We start from the raw sequence: 27,159 nt of genomic DNA on the forward strand, positions 1-27,159 counted from the left end.
TAGTTAGTGTTTTTTAATTATATGATAAATATTTTCTTATATAATTATAAAAGAGATAGTATTAATTTTAAAATATTGAATCAATTATCATTATATAAATATTTTCTTATATGATAAATGTTTCTTTTTCTAACAATGGTTTAGTGTGCAATTGTATACAAGAACTTTAATTTGATCCAGTTCTTGTAAATTATTAACACAATTATTGATATAACATCATTTTACATTTATATATTGCATACATAAATATTTATATTTATCCAATAGAAAAATATATTGATGTATTTATTTTTTAAAATTTGTATGATTAAATCAAAATTAAAATTTTAACTATACATTTAAACCACAATTAGAATTTCACGTCTACAATTACACATTAAACCGAAATTCATATATAATTCTAAGATGTATCTCTATTAAAATTTAGGTGTATACATATAATTAAATGCCATTTATATAAAAATCTAAACAACTAATGCGGACCATACTTAAAAGAATAATACTTGTATTACTGTGTCATTTTGTATTTTTTTAGTTCATCGATTTCATTTTATTTCTGTTAAAGTTTCCTTTTGTATTTTATATGATAATTTAAAAATTATAAAAATCTTCATAAAAAATTTAAAAAATAAAAAATAAAAAACTTAAAAATTTAATATTTAAAATTTAATATTTTAGTTCATATTTCAGTTAAAAAGTTCAATATTCAAAATTTTAAAAAAAATTCTAAAAAATGATAATGTCAGAACAAAAAATTTATAAGAAAAATAGAAAAAAATATGTTAAAAATGAAAAAAAATTAACATTGAGCAATCAAAAAAATGAACTATAGTGGCGTTTTTTATTTAAAACGCCACAAAAAACTATTATTTTTTTATCTCGTTTTCAAAATCTCGCTCACAACCAAAAAATAAATTTTGGTTACCTGCTTCTCAGCTTCTGTCTCATCTCCTTTTACTCTCAATTTCTTTTTAACGATAAACGCTTCATTAGAAACAAATTTCTTTTTACTCTCAAGGAACGCGAGAAGCTTCTCGAAGACATGGAAAACAAGATCACTTATCTGCAGTCTGTTATATCCACTCTTAAGGTTCAATTCTTAGCCAAGAAGCTTTGCTTTTTTATTATTATGTTTTCAATTATTTTCAGTTATTGAATGTCTTTCCCTAAAGAAGCGTAGATTGAAGAGTACAGTGTACTAAATTAGGGTTTATTCAGCTATGAATTTTAATTTCTATATTATGTTAATTGCAGGATGATTCATTACTTGCTGATGAAAAGCTTAAGGCTCTACAAGAGGAGGTTCGTTTTAAATGGTTTAATATAAATATAATCCCTAATTCCATTTTTTTCTACTATTGGATTCCTTGCCTGTAATGCTTGCTTTATTTGCAATATTCATCTGACTTGAGTAGTAGGCCTCGTTCTCCTAGGTACGTTTGCTTTGGGATGCTTCATGTTTTGGAATCGGAAGCACAGGACACTGAAGATAGGGTGGAAGCTGTTAATTTAAAAGTTGAAAAGGTCAGCATTGTGCATGCATTAATTTTATTTCTGTGTAGAGACTCTGCTAGTGAATGTTGAATGACTAAGCATTTCTATGTATTATTATGACCTTTATCAACTGAAATAATTTTCATCAAGAACAGCAAAAATGCTTTAAAGACCGTCCAATAAAACTTTGTTTTGTTGATTTTTTAAGCCCATCTCATGCTGGTACTTCAATGGATGCTTTACAAGGTTAGCCTGACGAGGGTTTTTCAATCTCTAGTATTTTGCCGATCAAAATGGTTAAATTTCATGGATGTTATTTGTTATGCCATAAATGAAGGTACTGACATACCCAATCACCCATGCATGAACTAGTGAAGTGAAGCACAAAATAGAGGCTTATGTAATCAGTCCCTGTTTTATTTCGATTCCTCCTTTTTCTTTCCCCTTTTCCTTTGTCCATTTTTTCTTCCAAGTGAGTTTTAGAGAAAGATCCAATTGTAAGGGTATCAGATAGGAGAGTGGAGATAGGAATAGAGAAGATTGTAGCAAGATTTCTTTTCAAAGGAATGACTCCTTGAGTGCTTGGGGATTTAATTAGATGGTTAAGTTCAAAACCAAGGAGTCATTTGGTTCACTTGTTCCTGTTTTGTTAACTAGTTTATGTCTTGTTTCTTAACTTTCATTTGCAATGAATGGTTAAAAATATAAAATCAATGATATAAATGCTATGAAGGGACAGTTCAAACAGAGAATCTCAGCCATCATTGTTCCATTACAAGCTTAGGTTTCCCTTCTTTTTGTATTCATTTTTTGGGGGTTTTTGTATTTTTCTCTGGTCAAATTAGTTATAATTCATCAGCATGTACGTTTGACGGCCAGTGATTTCAGGGAAATTTTTTTCGATATGTACTTTATATCAGCAATTAAAGAGGTTAACAGGAGAGATAATATCTTTGCATTCTTCTCTGCAATTTGTTCATGGATTTTTGTTGGGACCTTTCAGTTCATTCTGCATTGATATCGAATTTCTTCATGTTATTTCAGACTAGCAAATATGGTGGTCGAAATTTGCAAGAAAATTGAGTAGACCAGTCTCCTGCATTAGTTAAATCCTCCAAAATTCTGCAACTTACTAAGAGTTTCACTTCATCAGTCCAAAAGCTTAACTGCTCGTCTTTCTTGTACTGGCTGCGTTAGTTAGGTTCTCAACTGGTTGCATGGACTAAATGTGACACTGACTAATCGTCTTTCTTGTTCACTTTATACTGTGTGGTCTTTCTAACATTGCAATTCTATATTCATTTATCCTGGGCCTCTTCTCATCCTTTCCCATTTCCATTGCCATGTTGATGTCATCTCATAAAATTAATCAGGAAAAAGAAAGCTGTTTATACTTCACAGTTTTGCCATCTATTTTAGGGAGAAATAAGAGCCTGGCAGTTAGCCTTCTGAAACCTAGCTTGTCTTTCCCAAATCCTTTTCCGTTGTTTCCATTCGTTGATACAAGGATGTGCGGGAGCACTGTGTTGTCGTTAGGATTCTGAGAAAGTAAACCTTTATCGATGGAAAACCGTGTAACGTCAAACGAAATTTATATATTCATCATTTTCAGTTGATTTTCTGTATTATATTTTATATATACAAGTAATTGCATTGTTAATAAATTTTATTATTTGAGGGTACTTTTAATATTTTACTATATGCATATAACACTGCAGTATAAGCTAGATGGATCTCCTTCTTTAAAAAGACCATAGAAATCTTGGTTGTTTTTGCAAATTTCATTATATGCCAACAAGATTGAGAAATGTGATCAAATTGTGATACATTCACTTTTCCTTGTAGGTTTGATGGTCAGAGGATGCTGATGGTGATTGGGACTGTGTGCAAACTTTAGGTGAATCTAGCAAGTACTAAGCCTAGAACTCTTTATATTTGTTCTGTTTCAATTCATTTTTTTGTTCATTGTATTGCCTGATATGTACTTTTATATGTACCTATTAAGTATTGTGGTGATGTCTTTGAAATTTGTATTATATCTTAAAGATTTTTGTCCACTAGTTTATTAAGTTTTCGGACTACTAAAAACTCTTGTTCCACTAGTTTATGGTCAGTGGTCAGGGGACTTAGCTTGCTGCTGCAGATGGTCTTGAATGCAAATTCAGGTGTGAGTTTCAGATATTTTATGTGCAAAAAAGTATTAGAGTGCCTTATGTTTGTATGTTAGTTAAGCAGATTATAGATAGAACCTGCAGTAGGATCAACTAATTAGTTGATCAAAAACTACACCTAGTTTTGTAATAGTCTACTTGCATATTTGCATATATTTAATAATAATCTCATGTCAACTAATTATTCTATTTTTTATTTAATTGTTTTGTTTTCAACATTTTATTTTTATTTGAGTTGAAAGAAGAAAAAAATGAATTGTAATTTTGACTTAGAAAATAGAATATTCATTAGCAGCTTAATCAATTTAAATAATCAATGTTGATATTTCACATGGGAATGGATATTCAAATCTTATATTTTACATGGTTATGATTTAAGTCCTTATTTCATTTAAGTAACTTCATTATAATATCTTATTTTATTGATATCTTTATATTTAATCTAATTTTTATTATTTATTTTAGTTTTGATTCTAAATTTTTATTTTTATTTTAATATTTAAGATAACTTGAGTTTTAACTTTTAAATTTTAATTGTGTTATTAATTTATTATTTTAAATTTTAAATTTAAATTCATTAATTTTTGTATTTAGTTTTAAAGTTAAATTTTAATAGAAAATTTAATTTGATAATGAATTTTAATAGAATTTTAATAGGAAATTTTTATATTTATATCATGGATATTATTCTTCTCAATATTTTGATAATGAATTTTAAACTTTTTATATTTTTCATGACTTTTATAATATTTTATTTTTTTAAATTTTATGACCTTTAGCGGCGTTTGCGGGAAAAGCGACGCGAAAAGTCTTGGTCTTTAGCGGCGTTTTTTAGAAAAGTGTCGCTAAAAGTCCTGGTCTTTAGCGGCATTTTTTTTCGGAAAAACGCTGCTAAGTTTTGCGGCGTTGCATATAGCGACGTTTTTGCGGCGCTTTAGCGGTGCTTAAAAACGACGCTAAAGGCAAAAAAAATGTCTCTAAAAGTCTATTTTCCTATAGTGTTTTTTTAGGGGGTAGAGTTGTAACGCCCTAAAATTCTTATTTCTACGTGTATTTGCTTCAGTGGATAAGTGTTCTGGGAGTGTCTGAGAGGTCTTAGGTTCAAGCCTTAACTTTGGTAAATTTTGGTATTTTTCTGACTCGAAACTTATACTTGATCAATGGGCTTATATTAAATTATTTATAAAACTATATCAGAATAGGCTTGCTGGTCTGGTTGTTAAGTTGAGTGCTAGGTTGTTGAAGGTCTTGTGTTCGAATCCCTGCATGAGCATGGGAGTTTATTTTTGCTTAGTTTTGTGTAAGTGTTTCAGTGCAACTAAAATTCTAAGGAAGTTATCAGTAGTGGGGTAGTGGAGAAAATTAGGGGATTTTAAGAATATCTAATTAGTTATTTTTGTTTTCTCTTCTTTTTAGAAAAGATTCACGTAGGTTTCTCTATGCTCCTTTTTTCTTTTTTTTCCTTCCTTCATTCCTACGTTCGATTCCTTCTTTTTACCGTGAAAATCTCGTGGTGAGTTATTTCGTGATCATTTTGCCTTGTTGTAAATAGAGTTTCGATTTTGTTAAGTTTATTCGAATGGTGGGGTTTTTACCAATGGGGTTCTTTTTGAAAGGATAGTAATTCTAAAAGATCATTATGTGCAGGAACTGAGGAGGAACCATCCATTAGAACTTCAATAGTTTAGAACGTGTTAGCAGTAATTGCCGTTGGCGGTAAGTGAGTTTCGTGTCGTTTCTTTTGTATCGAATTCGTTAGTAAATTTGCTAAATCGTTAATAGTTATTCTATTTTTAGGCTTTTGGAAGGCTCGAGATTGTGTTAGCAGTGAAAACGATTCAAGTGTGTACCCGAAACGCAGAAATAGAACTTTCAGTAAAAGCTGAAAAATGCCACTTTCGACGCCACATGGGTGTGTGGTCACCTGTATAGTAGGCCGTGTGCGTCAACACGGCTGTGTGATCTATGAAAGTCAGGCCGTGTACAAGACATGTCCGTGTGATGGCCAGGGTGTGGCCGTGTGATCCACACGGGCTACGCCAAACTGGGCGTGTGGGTCCACACAGGCGTGTGATATCTGGGCCAAACCGTGTGATCCACACGGGCAAGGCCAATCTGGGCGTGTAGGCCCATTTAGCTAAAATGTTTTCTAGGGTTGCACGGGTCGCCCAAGTCGACTGTGAACCTAATGTAGGGTCGATAAATGCTACTCAAACCCTAGATCGTGTGATCTGAATATATATAATGCATGTATTAAGCATGTTAAATTTATGCATGTTTACTGAGCTGTATGTATGACTAATAATTGAATTTTAGCATGTAAGCATGTATCTCTGAATATCTGCATTGAGCATGTTTAGTTGCATCTGCATTGGGGTAGGATGATTGATTATTGGAGGAAGTGTACTGAAAGGCTTTCATGCCTACTATTTGGCAGCTCGGCTGCAATATTATTGATATGTGCCACATTCAGTACGATTTGGTGTGTAGGGCTGGGTGGGTGTTTTAAACCCCACATGGTGTGTAGGGATAGTCGGAGATGGTATGTAAAAGTTGGTAGGTAGGATACTGATTTCTTTTACTGAATGCATACTGTATCTGCAATGGGCTAATGCCCTAATTTGTATTTGAATCTGTAATGGGCTTAGGCCCCAGACTGTATGTGACTGATAACTGTTGATTGATTGTATGCATGTTATCTGTGGGAATTATACACTGAGTTTACGTAAACTTGTCCCTTTCTGTTTTATCTGTACAGGTAATCCCCAAATTTAGACGGATCAGTGCTACGGAGGACTCAACGGTGACCACATGTACATTGAACTGGTTTAAGTTCGTTTATGGATTTTATTTTCTATTTGCTTTCTGGGGTATTTTCGATGTAATTTGGGTTTTTTTGGACTATTTGCTTTAATTTTGGATTTTAATTGTTTTCATGGACTTTTAAACTGCAAAACTCAACAGAAACTAGAGTGATTTTAAAAGCTTTTAAACTAAACGTTTTTCCTAAACGTGAGTGGTTTTCTTTAAATATCACAGTTTTAAAAGCTTCCGCTACAGAATATGTTTTTAAACGAATCAAATTAACGAGAAAATAGTTTTGAAATTGATGAGAGATAAATAGAAGTTAATAAATAGAAATGGTTTTAATTTTAATAAAATCGATTTTAATTCCATCCCATGTGACATCGCCAGATTTGGCTATAACGTTTAGGCCAGGTTTGGGGTATTACAGTAACAATATCATAATAATCCTAACAATAATCTTAAAAATAAAATTCAAATTTAAATAAAGGCTTATGTTTATAAATCACTGCTTTAAATTTTTGCCCCCAAGTCTTCTACACTTTGTATTTTCGGCACCACTTCTTTCCTATTTTGTATGCTAACCTATTTTGTTTTTAAATTCACGCTTTTTGTCCCCAAATTTCCTTTTACCTTCAATTTAGTCCCTAAAAGATAAAAAACCATAAAAAACCCAAATTAGTAAGATCATATTCAAAATATATATGTAATTAACACATAAAAGTATGTCATTTTAAAGTATTATCATTATGCTTATAATTATTCTTATAATTATTATTATAAAAATTATTATAAATATTATATTTAAAAAAATCCACTTATTCTAATACAAAACCACACTTTTATAACTTTTTTTATGAAATATTTCTATAATTTTAACTTTTTGTATGATCATATCTAGTTTTTAATAATAATAATAATAATAATAATACAATTAAATTAATTACTCCATATAAACATTGAAATTATCAATTTCTTATTTTATTAAAACTATTCCTTTAAATATAATTTTTTTTTCATTTGGGTTAATTTGAATAAAACAGGTTCCATATGAAAAAAATGAACCCGAATCAAATTATGCAATTTGGGTGATAATATCAACTTGAAATCAAACCAAACATTACAAAACCTGAACCAAACTAAATCAAATACATTGGTTGGAATCAATTTTTCAATTTCTTTGCCCAGCTCTAATCATATACTATAATGTTGAGGATAAGTGAGAATTAATTAAGGTACTTGAAAAAAAGAAGATAATGGTAGATGAATTTATAAAAATAGGCAAGATTGATTTGGAGAATAATTAATGTTAATTTGATATTAATTTTGTATTTTATATAATTTATCATAATAATTTATTTTTAAAAATATAAATTGTTTATATTGTTGCAAATCTATTAATAAATGGATGTCCATAGCCCTAAATTTATCCTATTGTAATTTGTAAAAGATGCATGGCCATAACCCTTAAATTCATTATCGATGCATGGCCATAACCCTTAAATTCATTATCTTATAACCCTAAAATCATTTATAGGACACCTTAATGTTGGCCCTTAAACTTTGTAACTTATGATTTTTGAAACCCTATAAATAGAGGGCATGTTCAAGCTTGATGGATCCCAAGTAGAAGTTGAATCATCATTTAATCTTTTATTCTTCTCACTTGTTTATTCTATATTTCTTTTAGTTTTATAATACGTTATCAGCACCATTTTATTCAAGAGTAATATGTTCTTAGTTCGTGTCAAAATTTTGTTGAGATCCGAGCATTGAAATTTAATTATTTGATTTAAGAATGATTAGAATCATGACTATTTGATATTTGCTTGGAGATGATCTCTTTTCTTCATTAGTTTAAAACCATATAAATTTGAATTATTAATTAACTTATTTAAGTCCTAAAATTATCATTTTAGAAAAATTTTAAATTTTTTTATATATTTAAAAAAGTATAAAATTTATAATTTTTATAAATATTTAAAATTTTAAAAATTATTTTTAACTTTTGAAAATTACTTTGAATTACTTTTTTTTGTAATTTTTGTTAAGAGAGAGATCGATTTGTTTATTTTCAAAATTGATAGGGACCAAACGAGTATTTACACAAATTTGTTATTCGAATTATTCAAATTTTAAAATTCAACTTGACTCGAACTCAAATTACTCAAAAAAATTAATAACTCAAATAACTCAAGTTTATTAATTTAATTAATTCAAAAATTTTTTAAAAAAATTTCAAATCAAATCAAACTATACTCATCCCAAATCAAATATAAATTTCTTTATTGATTATGATAGCTTTCCTATCTTAGGAAAAAAATTACAAAAGCAATTAGGGTTGAGGAAATTGCTTGGGAAGGGACTTTTGTAATCATCAACGAGAAAAACATGTTTAAATAGGAAATTACTTGAGAAGTGACCCGAATCCTTGTTAAAATAAAATACAGTGGTAAAATAAAATAAAAATAAAAATCATAAAAAATTACACTTTTTTTATTTTATTTTAGAATAAGGTTTTTCAACCTTATTACACTTTATCTATTTGATATTGATTAAAATAATGTGTTTTAATCTTACCACACTCATTTTATTAGAATATGATTTTTCAAGCCTATAAATAGATATAGTCTACTCATCTTATATTCATTCCAATTTGACATAGTGAATTATCCTATTTTCTACCCGTGATATTTTTTCCGAAAGGGTTTCCACGTAAAAATCTTTGTGTTCTTTATTTTTTTTTCTCTTTTCTTTGCAATACATTGTCATTATCAACGTTCGATTTTTTAACACAATCTCTTACTTTCCAAAGTTATTTTATTTTCAATCTTTGTAATCGTTCATTTGTTTGATTTTCATAGTTGGATTCTAAACATTTTCAACAACTTGAAATTGGAACCCTCTATCATTCAGATTCTAAACATTTTCAATCTCCTCTATCGTTTTCTTGTTTTTCACTTTAGTACTTCAAATTTATTTTATCTCAATTTGGTACTTAAGCTATCATTTCGATACCTAGTTCAATCTATTTTTTGTAACAACATTAAAAAACCGGTGAACATGTGAAACCAATTATGATATGCCACTTAGAATGAATCCTATGACATTTAGGTTTTTTTTAAATAAGAAAAAACATAAATTCAAAAAACAAAAAAAGTTGTGTAACACCCCAAACCCGGCCTAGACGTTATGGCCATACCTGGCAATGTCACACAATAGTATTTTTGAAACCTCGTTGTTACGATAAAAACATTCCATGTTATTATCTTTAGTAAACCTTTGTTAGAACTTAGGAAGTCATCTTTATTCATTTAAAACATTTGTTTTGAAACATCCCTCGTTGTGGAAGTTTTAATAAAACTATTTAACTAATCACGCGTTTAACTTTTTGAAAACCGAATTTCCTATGACCAGCAGGTATAAATCCATAAAGTAAAATAAATAAATAAAAACTCAAATTTAAAACCAAAGTCCTAGAGAGTCCTTAAATTACAACCCAAATAATCAATCATAATTAAATTATAAATCGTAAATTGAAAACCATGAAATCCAAAAATTACTGTGGTCACCGCTGAGTCTTCCGTCGCACCGATTTGTCTAAATTTGGGGATTACCTGTGCACATTAAACAAAAAGGGTGAATTTACGTAAACTCAGTGTGTAATCCCGCAGAAACAAACAAACAATCAGTATTCACAGTGCACAGTTTAACAGTCTTGGGCCTAAGCCCTTTTAGTATCGTGACAATTTAGGTCGTAGCCCATCTTAATACAGTGTCAAAAATGCAGTAGGGCCTTAGCCCATCATAGTATCAATAGCCGTAACAGTTATGCAGTAGCAAAATCCTACCCAACCAACCTCCATACATCATCTCTGTCCAACCCTACACTCCATGTGGGGATATAATCAACCCACCTATCCTTCCACTCCAAGTAGTACTGAATGCGGCACAAAACAGTAGTTTGCAGCTGAGTTGCCAGTAAATTAGGCTTAAAGCCTTTCAGTACACTTCTTCCGAATAACAACCCCCAGCCCAATGCAATGCAATATACATTGGATGATATGCTATTATGCAATTTCAGTACATATATTCAGTTCATATATTAACATGCTCAGTACAGATATCATTCAGTTAATTTCACACATTTAGGGGTCTAAGTAGCGCTTACTGACCTTACAGTAGGTTCACAGTTGACTTGAGCGACCCGTGCAACCTTAAAAATATTTCGGTAAAAATGAGCTCACATGCCCATGTGATCTGACCGTGTGGGCCCACACGCCCGTGTGGCCCACTCGGCCCAAAATGACCTTGGCCGTGTGATCCATTTTTAATGTAACTCATGCTAGCTAAATATTCATATATATTTTCACTATTTACTTATATGTTCATTCAAAGTTGTCTACTTGAGTTATTGTCACTAAATTATTTATATCTTGAGCTAAAGAATTCAAAATTAATATCCGCTTGATGTTTTTTAAACTAGACTCAAATACTTTTTTACCATAAAATTTTCAGAATTTATAGTTTATCAAATAAGTACAGTAAAATCTTCAAATATATACCTATTCTACTGTTTGATAGCTTCAACCTTTCCTTACTAAAAATTATTTATCTTTTAGTACAGAATTTGGATGATGTTTCTGTTTGTTTCTATTGAAAATAGACTTGTTAAGGATTTAAAAATATAAATTTAAGCCCTTAATTAATTTATACAATTTTTTTATTATTTTCCAAAGTCAGAACGGGGGAACCCGAAATCATTCTGACCTTGTCTCACAAAATTTATTATATCTCATAATTTATAATTTCATTGCTTACATTGTTTTTCCATGAAAAATTAGACTTAATAAAATTTAATTTCATATTTTATTCAACCTCTAACTCAATTTCCACTATTTTTGATGATTTTTTAAATTTAGACTACTACTGCTGTCCAAAACTATTTTAGTGTAAAATGTTGATTTCCAAGTGTATAACACCCTTATTTCCTTTCTCTACAATTTTTTTCTCATCCTTTTCTCTTATTTCTCGATAGCAAGTAATTTCGACTTTTGGCCGAATCCCATTTTCTGCATTTCGGGTACACACCTGGTACCGTTTCTAATGCGTAAACACTCCTTAGCCTCCAGAACCTAGAAATCGACTAATATATCTCCAGATTAATCACTTAATTCATTTTTAATCAACCAATTTCGGAAGGAACTCGACGAAAAACCTAACAAAACCTTACATCGCTTGAGTAACCACGACTTCGCACAATCATAGCGTCGATTCAAAACCACCAACCCCTTGATTAACTCCTAAACACCAAAAAAGAATCCCCTTTTAGAGATTAACCAAGAACGATTAACAATAGACAAAACCGTTACTTATCGAACATGCACAACCAACGATGAGCAACTGAATCAATTGGAAAAAAAGAAAGAAACGGAAAGAGAAAAAAATAATGAAAATTTCGGCAGCAACTAGTGGAGAGAATTGGCAGAGGAGAGAAAAAAGAAGAAGAAAAAAACGTCAGAAAAAGTTTGGGAAATTGGAAAAAAAACTGAAACTCTATTATTATTATTATTATATTTTTGCAACAAAAAGATAATCAGATTATTTTCTGATAACCTCTCCCCAATTATCTCCTAAAATCACTCCCTATTAACCCACTAAAATAAAACTATTCAGGACCTCACACACGCACTCAAAACACTTAACCACTGAAGCAAATACACACTTATGTATCACACATACACGAAATTAAAAATTAAAATTTTGGGGCGTTACAAGTTAGAAAAATAAAATATTTAAATATTAAAAAACCTTTAAATTTTACCATTCATTGACTAGACGTTGACTGATTGTTGACCAACCACTTAATTTAAATTTCAAATAATTTTCATAAATATGAATTTTTTATAAAATATAATTTTTTTGTAATTTTTTAAAAATATATTGAAAATTTTAAAAATCTATAATATATAACATTAAAAAATAAAAAGATTTGTGTTTAGGTCGTGTGCTTTTACTGTTTTGTTTTTTTGGGCATATTAGGTTGTTTTAGGATTTTTTGTTTGTTTGTTTTGTTTAAAGTTTTTTAATAAAAGCATTTTGTTGGAAAAAAGAAGCTGAGATAGGGCGTTCTGATACAAATAAACCCACAAAGTAAGTATAAAATGCAAATACAAGATGGTTGAAGTCATGACGCTACAGTTTTACAGCAGAAAAAGTACAAACTAATTCAAGAAACTTGAATTGCAAAGCAAAGAACACCACAACCTTCGTCTTCTTCTTCAACTGTATCTACCAAAACAATAGACCATGAGAAGTATTAGTATAATGAACACTTAAAAGAAAGAGAGAGATCTCCAAATGTATGGTCAAAGATTCGCTTACACTGTTGTGGTTTTACATAGACTTCATCAAACATCTTAATCCCATTCCACAACCCGAACAAGGGGTCCAACAACGTTCTTAATATTGAAATTAGGGTGCTCCCACTCCACTGCTTCCCACCAATCTAATGGACGCACTTGGATTCTCTGGAGAGATTTAGAAGGAGATAGTTCTCCTTCATCATCAATCTCAAGCTGTGGAAGATATAGAGGAATCCGCTTTAGCTTTGGACAATCACTTATTGTAATGGATCGGAGAGAATCACAAACCATTACTCCATTTTCACTACAAATGCGCTGCAATTGTACTAGCCTCCACAATTCTAACCTCCTCAGTTTGGGGAAAGGGAATTTGATGGTTTCATTACTGGAACCCAATCTTTTTTTTCTAGGATTCTGTTATTATTTCTTCCAAATCACTATAATGCCTAACATCCATCACTTCCAGGTGTTGTTCCAATAGGGTCGGAAGCGTGTAAATTATTGTACATGTTCGGTAAATTATACCTACATCCTCGGGCACTAACACCAGATGATAACTTTACTATCTTTAAAATATTACAAACAAATAGAATTCCTTAAGAATTCTCAAATGGGAGAAGAAAGAAAACTAAGAGAGAAAGATTGGTTGGGATGGTGTAAATGAGAAATGGTTAGGCTTATTTATAGTTGAGGTTTAGGGATTAACTTGCAAATGGCCTAAAAAATTAGGGACCAAAATTGCAATTATTCCATTCAACTTTAAACAACTTGCCTACCATTTTTTCCTTTCGGTGCCACTTGCACCTCTCATTTTTTTGACTTTTCAACACCCCTTTTAATTTGACTTTTCAACACCAGGTTGCTTAGAACCCAATCAGCTGAAAACAATTTCTTAATTTTGTCGCAATTCCATAGAGTGATCTCTTTGAGGGAGGAAAATCTACCGACTGATGATTCTCCAGCTCCAACTTCAACTATGACTTTCAAATTCTCTAACTCAATTAGATCCAGAGACTCGAGTTTTTGAAGCTGATCACAGTGGGATGAAATTACAGATTCCAACTCACTACAACCACGAAGTTCACATTTTTTCAAATCAGTTGCATCCCTCAATCCAATATCGTTTATACTTCTCACACCCCTGCACTCTAGTAGACTTAATTCCTTGATGCCGTATGGAAGTATAATTTCATCTCCAACATCAATTTTAATCCCTTTAAATCTAACAACATTACTAAATACCAGGGGACGAACAGAGGTGATTTCAGAAACCAAAATGGAGAATTTATAAAGCGTTTTTCTCTTACTTGCAAACGTGTTCAAGCCACACAGGTTATGGAACCAGCCCTCAAAAACCTCCAACTTATTCAATTCCCTCAACTCTTCTGCGCTTTCCAATTTAAAATGAATTGCCAAATACTGAAGCCGGCATAGTTTTGAGAGTGTTCCAGTAGGAATCCCCGTTAGACGAATGGTACGTCTAAGATTGAGATATCTAAGATTCACCAACATTTCCAAACCTTGAGGGATTTGCTCGATTCCACTGCCTCCAAGATCCAATTCCTTCGAAGCTTGAAGTTTCGATAAACAAGGCAAACTCTTTAAATCCCAACATCCTCTAAGTAACAATCCTGTGAGTTTCTCCAAACTAGAAGTAGAATTAGGCAAACTCTCAAAACAATTACGTGAAAGATCAAGAATCTCAAGGTTAGGAAAGTGCTCAAAGAAAGATTCTGGAAATTTCAGGCATTTCATGGTTTGAGGAATTTTTGAGATGGAATTTTCCATTAAAGAAACCTTCTCCAAATCTTCACCCCATTCCTCCATGTTTGCACCTCTTCCAACTGCATACCAGCTTTTACCAGAAATCTCTTCCTTGTGATATGCAATGCCATATATCTAACAAGATCATGCATTTTTATACATGACCTACCCTGAACCCTTTCTAGCAACAGTTTTCTTCAAGCTTTTGCAAAATGGAATGACGGCTACCCTCCATTGCTTTTCTCCTTCCCATTCCATCTATAAGCCCTTCTTCCATCCACTTTTCAATTATCTCATCTTTATCGATTTCATCATCTTCAGGATATAATGCACAATACAAAAGGCAATCTTGGTCTATTCGTTGCAGACGGTCATAGCTGAACTATAAACATCCATACACCTTATCTTCCATATCGTTGATGTTTCTGATGTAGCCTCGTAATTCCTGTATAGGATATTCCCACATACAAGGATAGGATTTTCCCCTCATATAACCAGCCAGTGTGAAAACTGCTAGAGGAAGTCCATCACATTCCCTCACAGCAAGATTCATTAATGATTCTAAAGTTGGATTGGACAACATGTCTTGTCCAACTTTGCTTAAGAATAAGTTCATGGCTTCCTCCATAGAAAAACAAGGAACTTTAACTTTCTTAAATCCCATTGATTCAACAACCCTTTCTGAACGTGTGGTCAACACTAATTTGCATCCATTATTTGTTGTTGGCTCAAGGATTCCAACATCCTCAAGGGAAAAGCTTCTCCATACATCATCCAATATTAGCACATACCTCATTTGTCCTCTCAACATTTCTGACAATTTCCCTGCACGGACGATTGTACTTTTGTCATCTGACAAGTTTCTCTCCAATTGAGAAGCGATGTCCTTTTGCAGCTTTCGAATATCGAAGACTTGAGATACAGTTACCCAAATCAATGTTCTATTTGTTCTTCTTTCTGAGTTATTATTCCATTTGTTGTTGCAGTAAGAGTTAAAGATAGGAAAATGGAATAAGACAAGCAGAGTAAAGTCAACAAACAATATTTGATTCGCTTAAACCTATTCTATTATGTTATAATGGATAATTACAGCCTCTAAGTAGAGCTCAAAATGTTAAAATTACTCTTCTCAATAACTTTATTTATGTTCAATAGAAACTATCAAATAAAAACCTAAAAAGAGAATCGAAAATATATTGAGAACACAATACAAAAATGACACTTACACTATATTTGGTTGGGGAAATGGAATAGCATTCTCCTTGTTCATTGAATGGTAAACCATTCATTTGTTTGGTTGAACATAATATTCATTCAATTGAATGATTATTATTCTTCTATTACTTGTCTTTCCGTAATAGCTATTTTTTTATTTTATCAAAAATGACTATTCCATGCAACATTGAATAACAAAAAAAAAAGCTTTAGATTAATCCTTTAAAACTTGGACTTAGAAAATATAAAAAATAAAATATTTTTTAAATTTAAAATAAAATATTTTAATATAATTTAATATAAAAATAATTATATTAAAAATATTATTAAATTATATTTAATAATAATTATATTAAAATATGATTAATAAATAATCCTATTAAAATGTAATAACAACAACAATAATTAATTACCTACAAAAAAATTCTATTAAGGGTATTCTGGTCATTTTAAGTTTTTTTTCTTATGCTATTACAATAGTCCATTCAACAAACAAAAGAATACTATCACAATTCTATTCCATTCCATTCAACTAAACAGTTGAATTATTGATTAAAGCTGATCTATTCCATTACAACGAACCAAATGTAGTGCTAGGCTTTATTTGATAAACCATTGAAAATTAATTTTTTATGCATGTTTGATAATCCAAAATTAAAATTTTTTTGATAGAATATTTTCTATAAAAAAAGTATGGAAAATAATAAGTAGATAAGAGTAACTTATCACTTAATAGAGAATATTTTCAATTATTTCAATTTTACTTTATATTTATTTTAATGGTATATTATCTTATAAAAACTTTATATTTAAAATTTTAATTTTTGTTTAGAATAAGGTGAAATGTTTAAAAAAATAAAGATAAAATGTAGAATATAAATTTTTTATAATTTAAAATCTATATTTATCAAACAGTCTAACTATATTTCGTAATTAATTTTAAGTAGTATATCAAATAAAATTTATAACCTAAATTCAGTACTTAAATTTTCAACACTTGATTTTTTTTAATTTATCAAACAACACCTTAAAATGCACCATTCAATATGCGACACAAGCAGCCTATTTATAAGCCTCACCTTTGATCATCAAAACCAAATTTGAGATATACATCTCATTCAAATTTAAGTTAAAAATATCTCGCCGGTTGAGTCTTAATTCGATTAACATAAGCATTGCTATCAATGTAAAAGGACGTGAGTTTGGGTATATTGTATGTTCACTAGCTTAAAGTTTTTTAATTTTTTATTATATTATGTATATTCATTTTACAGTTCCTATTCAGAGTTTATAACTGCTCCTTTCAACAATATCATCTTATTGGGAATGAATTTTTTTTTAATTCAGTACAATTTTGAAAAAGAAAGAAAGAAAGTATTGGAACTAATTTATTTGAATAGAGAATATAAATGATATAATTAAGATGTGTGATCTTATCAATTATTTTAGTTTAACAAATTTGACCCGATTGATGCACAAATAAAGTAATAAATAATTTGTATTTAAATTTTTAATTAACATTAATTTTGAATTTAAATTTTATTATAGAATAGAAAAGTAGTAATATTTTTTATTATTCAAAAATCTAACTCTACTCATTCAAACCACATACACCTTTTATTACAAATATTTTTTCAGAATTTGGATTTTTCTGTTTGCATATACCTAAACCCAACGAATATTTTTCAAAGTTTAAGCTTTTAGAATGTAGCTTTAAGGCATCATCAACTCAACTTGATTCACAGTGTGAAATTATGGTGGATTGGTTGACCAAACTTGGGCTTGAAATCCTTGAATAAGGCCCCCATTTATAATTGGTCTAAGCCTACGGGCCTAGTAAGCCACTCATCCTAAATGAGTATAAAATTTGTTCTGTAATTCTTTACTTGATAAAAATTGATAAAAGTATCATACGTTTTGTATTAGAAGTTAAAATGTATTTTGTTCCCTCAAATAAATTAGTAAATTAATCTTTATACATTAGATCAAAGAGTAAATTAGTAATTTTTATTAAAAATTTCATTTATTTGTACTGTTAAAAACAAGCGTGCATAACCAAATAACCAGACAATGACACATGGCGTGCCACATGCACGTCATGTTGACATATAGAGACCAATTTTTAAAAGTAAAAATAGATGAGCTTTATAACAAAAATGACTAAGTTGCTCTTTAATCTAATGTACAAATACTAATTTACTATTTTTTTAATAGAAGGGGCAAAATACAACCTAACTCCTATTACAAGGGTCTCCATGGTACTTAGAATTATTAACATTTGAGTATATTTCTTAGATGTAAGTTAACATGAAATGCTTGATGGATTGAAAATCAATCAAATCCTTATTATACTTGCATTTGGTTCACATTATGTAACATTCCACAAGAAATCTCACATTTCTAAACAATATCGAAATATAAAGTATAATCTTAATACTTTACATTCTTTAAGCTATTTCAGATTACAGGTGGAATTAAAAAATTTGGATAAATTTACCCTTTTTTTATTATTTCAAACAATTTCATTCTTTTTTCTTAAATAAAATTTAAGTCTAATTAAAAACAAAACCCTCTCTTTCTCTTAACAATGAAACCATAGATGTTTTTTTTAAAAAATTATAATTATTATATGTACTATTAGTATGTTAATTATGATCAATAAATTATGGTTAGTGATATAATTACTTTTCTTAATTATTGTAATTATTATTTATAAAATTATTTCAAAATATAAGATGTAATAAAAATAAGACTTACCATAATTTAATGAAAAATAAGACTAAAAAAGTATTAAAGGAATTAAATTTAATGTTATAAAAACAAATTCTATAACAACAATTTAGTAAAATATTTTTTTAGGTAATATTATACTCCGTCAACCAAACATTAAAATATTACATTCCAACTGAGTGAACCAAATAAGGTAATATAACATAATCGATATTCCATACTATAATCTTACATTCTCGTAATTTTATTATTAAAGGTAATTTACATTCTTTAAATTAAACACACTCCTAAGAGGAAGGGCGAAATAAAGAATTTGATATGAAAGGATCGGAATAAAATTATAGAATTTTGGAGGCAAAACTAAATTTTTTTGTTTTGAAAATTGAAAAATTAATGATTGGGAGGGCCAAACTATTATCAACACAAGGTTATCATCATTATATAAATTACCATAAGGTTTCTTATCCTTCCCGGCCGATGAGGAATCGAAGCACGTTGTCTTATCTATCTTTGACACTTGGCGTAACATCATGTTAGTTCCTCAGCCTTCACAATCACACTAGAGTTTGTGAACTCAGCTTAACCATACTTGAATTTCAGATATGAACAACATATATTTTAAAGTTTCTTGAAACATATTAAAAAAAAATAAAGAATCAAAGCAAGATAGATCCAAATGGTCAATGACTTGTTCCAATTTGCTACACATGAGGAAGATGCCAAAAGATGCATGGCCCAGTAATTAAAACCCTCATTCCTCCATATACCAATCAATTAGAGTCTAATATAAGTATATTCTGAAAGCATATGCTTTTTCATGTGAATTATTCCTCAGAATATGCTTTTTATTGAAGTGTGGATGATGTTAGCAAAGACTTGCAGGTTTGGACCAAAATGGATAATCCTACATTATCAACATATTCTCTTGATTTTACATGCAAGATTGGATATGTTCTTTTTCTTTTCATGAAAATGCATTATTGAATGTGTTTGTTTATGGTCATCTAAGCCATTTTTCATCTCGCCAATTCTTTGTTCAAGCAGTTTTTGGATAATCGAACCGATAGAATACACCCGCAGAAATGATGTTTAGATGACCATCAACAAACAACTTCATCTTATTGCATCAAGTGTTCAAGATTTAAGGTTTTGTTACGGTTTAAAACCACCTTTTCCAATCAACATTCTTTCCATCTCTACAAAAGTTTCGAGTGCCAAATCTTTCCATAAAGGTGAAATCAAGAATTTTATGTTGGGGGTCGGAATATAAAGGAGACGAATGGGATGGAGTTAGAAGTGACTGGAGATTCAAATCGAAACTGTAATGGGATGAGCTATTTTGCGGTTGTTATTCTCTTTGGTCAACTGTTTTACACTTGCGATAAACACGACACGAAAGAAAACATGTCATGATTGCCGAAGAACTTGGTTTCAGAGAAGCAATTCAGAACTGAAAAAAAGGGTAAGATTCTTTTGTTCTTCATGGAGTGAAACTCCCAGCTACTTGTCTTAGCTCTTTGATATTATCTTAGGCTTTCCAATGTTTCCTTTTGTCGGAACTTCCAATGCTTTGTTTGTTCAAACTGAAGATGGATTAAGTGTCATCAGTTGAAGTATATCAATCTATCTATCTGTCTATCTATATATATGTATATAATCAACTTTAATGGCAATCAATTTGGAAGCAAGAATAGCAATGGTCCAAAGGATACATATGATTTATGTTTCCGCCATGGTGGGAAAGTTTTTGTCTTGTGAAAGTCAATAATATTGTTTAGGAGCACTCAAAAAAGTTACAAAATTTTAGGGGACAAAGCTAAAATATTACCTTCAAAAATTTAAAATTTACTATTTTAGGTATCAAAGATAAAAAATAGTTAAATAGAATTATTAATTTTTTAGAAAGGTTAAAATATAAATTTTCCGTTTAATTAACAGCTATAATTTTTTAAAAAAGGCAAAGCAATTTTTATTAATTTTTAAAATTTAAATTGCAGAGAAGTTGATTTCTAAATTAGCAATTTAATTAAAGATTTTAACTGCATTACTTATTTGGTTAGTATAATAAATTTATAATTAACCCGTACAAACGAGAATAATATGTACAGAGAAAAAATTAAACATGGTTTTTGGAACTAGCTAGATCGATAACGGTCAGGATATCGGTTCGTGGTTGGAAATAAGAGGTTAAATCAATTGGTTCGTAAATCAATATGGACCGGATTAAAAAATAAGTTTGAATGTATAATTAAATCAATTGAATTAAATTTTTAATATATTTTTTTCATTTTTATGAATTTTTAATCAAATTAGATGAATCGATTTAACTAAAGAACAAATAATCTAACTAATTCAACCATTAATCTAATTTTCTAGAATATATATTTAAAAATTTAAGATTTTTTTTACAATTTTCTAAAACTTAAATACCTATTTTAATTTATACAAAATTTTTAATTTTTATATATTATTTTGAAATTTATATTTATATTCTAGATTTTTATAAAATAATATGGGTAAACTACAAAAATAGTCACTTTTATTTGCCTTAGATTACATTTTAGTCACTTTAAGTTTGAATGTTACGTTTTAGTCACTTACGTTATCGTTTTGTTACAAAGTAGTCATTCAACAGTTAAACTTCGTTGCCTCCCTAACGGCAGTCCTACGTGGTAGTCCAAATAGGTTTTAAATGCCAACTTAGATGTCCATTTGTTGGGATGGAAATAAGTTTTTAATTAAATAAATTAAATTTGAACTGCCAAGTAAGACATCCAAGTTAACATTTAAAACTCATTTGGACTGCCACGTAGAATAGCATTTAGGGAGGTAATAGAGCTTAATGGTAGAGTGGTCACTTCATAACAAAATGATAATGTAAGTGACTAAAACGTAACATTTCAAACATAAGTGACTAAAATGTCATCCGAGACAAACAAAATTGACTATTTTTATAATTTACCCAAAAAATATTTAATGTGTATACTTGAAACTCTAATTGTATACATGAAATTTAATTTGGTATAATTACACACATAAAACTCTAATTGGGGTCCAAGTGTATACTTGAAACTTTAATTTTGATTTAATCATACACATTTAAAGAAATAATACATTAATTTATTTTTATATTGGATAAATATATTATTTATGTATGCAATATAAAAACATAAAATGATGTTATATCAATAATTATTTTAATAATTTACAAGAATTGGATCAAATTAAAATTTATATATACAATTATACATTAAATCTTAATTCATGTATAATTTTAGGATTTATCCCTTATACATCCCATCCATACTTTATTTTTATTGCAAAGTTGCTTCAATTCTACTCTCTCAACAAAAACAATGCCTTTAATTTGGGGAAGAAAAATATTAATTATATTAGTAGAGCTTTTAGACTTTACAAGTAGAAGTAATGATTGATAAGTGTTATATAGAGATATTAATAAATATTAAAAAAAGAAATATTTTAAAAAAATAAATAACTATTTTTTAAAACTGTTTATGGAATAAAAAAAGAGAGTACATTGTTAATATATTAGATACTAAAGTATAAATGCATCACCAAAATTAAAATTAAACCTTTTAAGAGCCAAATATGAAAGACTTATAAAATAACCTCTTTGGATATCGACCTGTATAAACAACGGAATAGAAAAAGTAAAAAAGATCGAACACAAATATTACGTGAAAAATTCCTCCGAACAGGATAAAAACCACGGACAAAAGAGGCTTCACTAATTCGACAAACCATTGAAGAGTACAAGATAAAAAAAAATCAAAACCAAAACAATAAAACCCAAATAATCACTAAAAGAAGAGTACAAGATGCAAATACAAGATAGTTGAAGTCATGAAGCAATAATTTTACAGCAGAAAAAGAAAATATTTAATCAAGAATCTTGAATTGCAGCTAATTTTAAAAATTAAAACCTCTAGAATTGAAAAGCAAAGAACATCACAACCTTCGTCTTCTTCAATTGTATCTACCAAAACAATAGACCAAGACAAGTATTAGTATAATAAACACTTAAAAGAAAGAGAGAAAAAGATCTGCAAATGTATGATAAAAGATTCGCTTACACTGTTATGGTTTTAAACGGACTTCATCATACATCTTAAAACCATCCCCTATCATCCCCAAACTTGAGCAAGGGTCGAACAACGTTCTTAATATTGAAATTAGGGTGCCCCCACTCCACTGCTTCCCACCAATCTATTGGATATACTTGGATTCTCTGGAGAGAATTAGAAGGAGATAGTTTTCCTTCATCATCAATCTCAAGCTGTGGAAGATATAGAGGAATCTGCTTTAGCTTTGGACAAAAACTTATTCTAATGAATTGGAGAGAATCACAATCCATCACTCCATTTTCACTACAAATGCGGTGCAATTGTACTAGATTACTCAATTCTAACCTCCTCAGTTTGGGGAAAGGGAATTTGATGGTATCATTATTGGAACCCAATCTTTTTTGCTCGGATTCTGTTATTATTTCTTCCAATTCTCTACAATTCATAACACTGATCTCTTCCAGGTTGCTTAGAACCCAATCAGCCGAAAACAATTTCTTAATTTTGTTACAATCATTTAGAGTGATCTCTTTGAGGGAGGAAAATAAGCCGACTGATGATTCTCCAGCTCCAGCTCTAACTTCAACTATGACTTTCAAATTATCTAAGCCACTTAGATACAGAGACTCGAGTGTTTGAAGCTGATCACACTGGGATGAAATTACAGATTCCAACTTCCTACAAGCACGAAGTTCACATACTTTCAAGTCAGTTGCATTCCTCAATCCAATATCGTTTATACTTCTCACACCCCAACATCTCAATAGACTTAATTGCTTGATACCGTATGGAAGTATAATTTCACCTCCAATATCAAATGTAACATCTTCAAATCTAACCAAATTACTAGAAGTCGTGGGATGAAGGTCGGTCATATGATAACATACCAAAATGGAGAATTTATAAAGAGTTTTTCTCTTACTTGCAAACGTGTTCAAGTCACCCACGTTATGGAACCGGCCCTCAAAAACCTCCAACTTATTCAATTCCCTCAACTCTTCTTCGCTTTCCAATTTAAAATGAATTGCCAAATACTGAAGCCGGCATAGTTTTGAGAGTGTTCCAGTAGGAATCTCTATTAGACGAGAGGTACGTTGAAGATTGAGATATCTAAGATTTACCAAAATTTCCAAACCTTGAGGGATTTCCTCGATTCCACTGCGTCTAAGATCCAATTTCTTCAAAGCTTGAAGTTTCGATAGACAAGGCAAACTCTTTAAACACCAACATCCTCTAAGCAACAGTACTGTGAGTTTCTCCAAAAAGGAAATAGAATTAGGCAAACTCTCTAAACGAGTATAAGAAAGATCAAGAATCTTAAGGTTAGGAAAGTGCTCAAAGAAAGATTCTGGAATTTCTTTCAATGAATTCCACGAGAGCAACAACGTTGTGAGTTTTGGAAATTTCGGACTATTCATCATTTGAGGAATTGTTGAGCTGCGATTGTGCATCAAAGAAACCTTCTCCAAATCTTCACCCCAGTCTTCCTCGTTTGGTAGCTCTTCCAACTGCATTCCAGCTTTTACCAGAAATCTTTTCCTTGTGATATGCAATGCCATATCTCTAACAAGATCATGCATTTTTATACATGGCCTATCCTGAACCCTTTCTAGCAAACAATTTTCTTCAAGCTTTTGCAAAATGGAATGACTGCTACCCTCCATTGCTTTTATACTTCCCATTTCATCTATAAGCCCTTCTTCCATCCAATTTTCAGTTATCTCATCTTTATAGATTCCATGATCTTCAGGATATAATGCACAATACAAAAGGCAATCTTGGTCTACTCGTTGTAGACGATCATAGCTGAATTTTAAACATCCATACACCTTATCTTCCATATCGTGGATGTTTCTGATGTAGCCTCGTAGTTCATCTATAGCATTTTCCCACATACGAGGATCAGATTTTCCCCTCATACAACTAGCCAGTGTGACAACTGCTAGAGAAAGTCCATCACATTCCCTCACAGCAAGTTTCATTAATGATTCTAAAGTTGGATTGGGCAACATGTCTTGTCCAACTTTGCTTAAGAATAAGTTCATGGCTTCCTCCATAGAAAAACAAGGAACTTTAACTTTCTTAGATCCCATTGATTCAACAACCCTTTCTGAACGTGTGGTCAACACTAATTTGCATCTATTATATGTTGTAGGCTCAAGGATTCCAACATCCTCAAGGGAAAAGCTTCTCCATACATCATCCAATATTAGCACATGCCTCATTTGTCCTCTCAACATTTTTGACAACTTCCCTGCACGGACGATTATATCTTCATCATCTGACAAGTTTCTCTCCAATTGAGAAGCGATGTTATTTTACAGCCTTCGAATATCGAAGTCTTGAGATACAGTTACACAAATCAATTTTCTAAATTTACTCTCTTTCAACAACCTATTATGGACATCCTTCATAATGGTTGTTTTCCCGATTCCGCCCATCCCCCACACACCAATCAATCCAACTGCATCTCCCATCAAGTACTGATAAATTTCTTCTCTAACATTGATCGCACCTACTACTTCCGGTGTAGGTAGATTAACCGCTATGGTAGAAGGATCATTAACAACCAAGCCTCCGGAGAAATTTCCTTCAGCATGCACTTCCTTCATTGCCTGAGTCACCTCATCAACAAGCTTCCCCAAGCATGAGCGGAAGAGATATTTTCCTTTACTGATTTTATCTTCAACATGTTGAGCATGACCAAGCTTTTGCTCTACTTTCTCAAACCATCTTTCAACTTCCTGCTTTGGCATTTTCCCAAACTGATGCTCGTCTTTCAACTGCTGTTGAAAATCTGCCTCCTTGGCATGCAAATCCGCTTGTGCTTGATTGAAATCGTCAACGTATTCCGTGAATTTCCTTTGGAATTTTAGATATTTGCTAGCATTACGACCGATGAACTTAATAACATCAAGGATTGGCCCTATGAGTTCAGCCATTAAAAAGGTCTAGCTTTCCTGCATCAAATTTAGCATGTAAATGATTAAGTTTAAGAATATTAGAATATCATAACTACAATTACAATAATACAAATAGAGCCACTTGAGCTTGTTTCAGTGGTTGAATCCTCTAACCATATGCAGAATTTATAACTTTAAACAAAATTCACTAAAATTACAGACATGATTGGAGGATACACCACCAGATCTAGTCTTCAAATAATACATCTTTCCTTACAGACACAATAATGCAGTTCATTTTGACATATATGCAAATTGTTGAAGCTGTGGCCTGCATTGCAACAGAGAACCAGTAGCAGAAAATTGATCAAAGACCAGCAGCAACAAATTGTATAATTTGAGCTGCCACACTGTTTTGAAGTAAAGTAATGAAGCTGGTTCTCTTGGAAGATCACATTTTAGATGTTTTGTTCCTATGGAACTTTGTTCAATTCTTTTGTATTTTGACAGTAAAGTCAGTAGGAAAATTGACTGATGTAATAGCTGGTATGCCAGCCTTCTTTTGTAATCAACTTGCATTATTTTAGTATGTATTAAGTAAGGGCAGTTAAGTTAGTAGGTAACTGTCAAACATTACTTGTAACTCCCATATATTCAAAAATTTGAATGAAAAAATATATGACTTCAGTTACAATTCTTTGCTGAGTTTTTTTGTTCTCTTTTTGCTTCATTTGATTTGCTTCTTTGTACTGCCATTTATCCAACAAATGGTATCCAGAGCTTTCAGTCTTTGAGGGCCTTGGTTGTACACTGTCATTAAGCAAGCTATACTTGAAACAAAAGAAGCAAAGGTTGTTTTTGGTTGCTGAAAATGAGTTTTACACCACCTCCTCCACCTGTCTTTGCTGGAGAAAATTACAACATCTGGGCAGTAAAAATGAGAACATATTTACTGGCACATGATCTGTGGAATGTTGTTCTCAATGACATTGAGCCACCACCACTAAGAGCCAACCCGACCATAGCCCAGATCAGGCAGCACAATGAAGACTGTGCCAAGAAGTATAAGGCTATGTCGTGCCTTCAAAGTGGAGTTTCTGATGTTATTTTCACAAGAATAATGGCTTGTGACACTCCAAAGCAGGCCTGGGACAAACTCAAGGAGGAGTTTCAGGGGTCTGACAAGACCAGGCAACAGCAGCTGATCAACATGAGAAGAGATTTTAAAAATCTCAAAATGAAGGACTCAGAAACCATCAAGTAGTATGCTGACAGAATCATGGCTACTGTCAACAACATAAGGCTGCTTGGGGAAGAATTCAGTGACCAAAGAGTGGTTGAGAAGGTCATAACAACCTTGCCAGAGAAGTATGAGGCAAAAATTTCTTCTCTGGAAGACTCAAGGGACTTGTCAACAATCCCTTTGACAGAGCTTATAAATGCTCTTTATGCTCAAGAGCAGAGAAGGGCAAATAGGCAGGAGGACCACTATGAAGGAGCTTTTCAGGCTAGAGGCAGAGAAAGCTCAAATGCAAACTTAAATGCCAAAGGCAAGAAGCCTTGGACTGAGAAGAAGAAGAAAGAACCTGTCAAAAGGAAGTTCCCACCTTGTGTCCATTGTAAGAAG

General features: G+C 31.0%; 1 long non-coding RNA gene and 2 pseudogenes across 4 annotated transcripts; 1 reads left to right on the plus strand and 2 right to left on the minus strand.

Annotated features, from left to right (window-relative positions):
- Positions 1-900: 900 nt before the first annotated feature.
- Positions 901-6,599, plus strand: LOC107934532 (uncharacterized). 4 transcript variants are annotated; one of them, XR_001693929.2, is made up of 6 exons: positions 901-1,090; positions 1,255-1,302; positions 1,434-1,524; positions 3,340-3,659; positions 5,313-5,381; positions 5,463-6,599. It is a non-coding gene; the product is annotated as an uncharacterized lncRNA (long non-coding RNA). The 4 variants fall into 4 exon arrangements; XR_001693931.2 differs by lacking the exon at positions 5,313-5,381 and having other exon boundaries at positions 902-1,090; positions 6,424-6,599; XR_001693937.2 differs by lacking the exons at positions 5,313-5,381; positions 5,463-6,599 and having other exon boundaries at positions 903-1,090; positions 1,419-1,524; positions 3,340-4,129.
- Positions 6,600-12,622: 6,023 nt separating this feature from the next.
- Positions 12,623-19,076, minus strand: LOC121208099 (probable disease resistance protein At4g27220; annotated as a pseudogene).
- A 3,579-nt stretch (positions 19,077-22,655) lies between these two features.
- Positions 22,656-26,218, minus strand: LOC107934536 (probable disease resistance protein At4g27220; annotated as a pseudogene).
- Between the last annotated feature and the right edge of the window lie 941 nt (positions 26,219-27,159).

The sequence above is a fragment of the Gossypium hirsutum genome, chromosome A10, assembly GCF_007990345.1.
Source record: "Gossypium hirsutum isolate 1008001.06 chromosome A10, Gossypium_hirsutum_v2.1, whole genome shotgun sequence".
Classification (NCBI taxonomy): Eukaryota; Viridiplantae; Streptophyta; class Magnoliopsida; order Malvales; family Malvaceae; genus Gossypium; species Gossypium hirsutum.